Source organism: Citrus sinensis, chromosome 3 (assembly GCF_022201045.2).
Source record: "Citrus sinensis cultivar Valencia sweet orange chromosome 3, DVS_A1.0, whole genome shotgun sequence".
Lineage (NCBI taxonomy): Eukaryota > Viridiplantae > Streptophyta > Magnoliopsida > Sapindales > Rutaceae > Citrus > Citrus sinensis.
In genome coordinates this window covers 19,498,754-19,500,374 of record NC_068558.1, presented here as the reverse complement: position 1 = coordinate 19,500,374, position 1,621 = coordinate 19,498,754, and positions in this window count along the sequence as shown.

The following is a 1,621-nucleotide window of genomic DNA, read 5'->3' as shown; positions in this document are numbered from 1 at the left end:
AGAGTTGGTTATTTCTTCATGGGTTAAATGTTCAACATACTCTTCCCTATCTTTTGAAATTCAATCTTTACTAATTTCACGCTGGTCTCAAATGTGTTTTTCAACAATTTTACCACCACAAAGGGTTATAACCGATTTGACTTGGCTCATATTTTGGTTTTCTAAATTACCCATTTGAGGGTGTTGTTAACTCTTGGGATCTGGTTCAGGTTTAGCAGAAAACTTTCCTTTTTCATGCATGGTGAGAGCAGATGTAAGTTTAGAGATAGTTTCTGTCAAATTGGTTAAGGTTTACATCATTTGGTTATTGATCGACTTTTGTTTTTCAATGAACAAATGCAATGTGTCTTCTAGAGTTTTTCTTGGTGGATGGACATATGGTGGGTAACTCTGGGGGGTTTTGGAAATTTTGGCGTAGAGGAGTTGGTTGTGAAGGTTGTGCATAATTGTCATTTCTCCAACTGAAATTTAGGTGGTTTCTCCATCCAGAGTTGTAAGTTTGAGAGTATGGATTGAGATTTGGCCTTTTGAAATTATCAATGACATTTAATTGCTCGTGTAAACTTTCTCTCAAAGCTGGCAAGGTTGGACAGTCTTGCGTAGAATGGTTGCAAAGATAACATGAAATATCTTTAACAGACTTTATATGATCATTCTTTTTGGACTCTAATGCTTTGAGTTTCCTAACTACGGATGCAAATTTGGCTTGAAGGAAGGTTATAGTCTTCCTTAAGGTTGTACATGTCTCTACAAGATGAAGATGACTGGAATTTACTCGATGACTCATAAAAGCCCATTGTGTCCCGGTGTTGTGCATTCTCTGCTATATAGTCAAGATAATCTAATACATCTTCAATAATTTTATCTCTAAATTCACCATTACATATCATTTCAAGGACCTGTCTACTTTGGGATGTTAGTCTCTCGTAGAAATAAGACACTAACCTTCATGTTTCAAAACTGTAGTGTGGGTAAATGTTAAGTAGCTCTTTATACCTATCCTAATATTGGTAAAGAGTTTCTCTTGGTTTTTCAGTGAAGGTGATGATTTGTCTTTTGAAAGAATTTGTTCTATGGGGCGGAAAGAATTTTTTCAAAAATTGTGCTTGCATTTTATCCTAAGTTCTTATAAATCCTAATCTAAGATTTTGTAGTTAAGTTTTAGCTTTATCATTTAGTGAGAAAGGGAAAAACTTAAGCTTGATTACATTCATATTACAATTTTGATCAGCACATGTGTTATAAACTTCCTCAAATTCCCTTAAATGCAAATATAGATTTTCAAACTTAAAACCATGAAAAGTAGGTAGAAGTTTAATGACATTAGGTTTGAAATTAAAACGTGATGCATCAAGAAGAAAAATTATGCATGATGGTGACCCTATTCTAGTAGGATGCATGAAATCTCTAAGTGTCCTAGGCTGTTCAAGAAGATTTTGTAAGGCTTGGTTATCTTCATGCTCTGAAAAATTATCAGCTCTAATGTCAGCCATGTCTAAAGGAGGTGAAGATGATTTCTTAATTAATTTACCATTATTTGTACGAGACCAATGTCACATGCAATGCTAATGATGTGTGCTAAACAAATTAATGATGCATAAAGCATTAAATGACAATTACA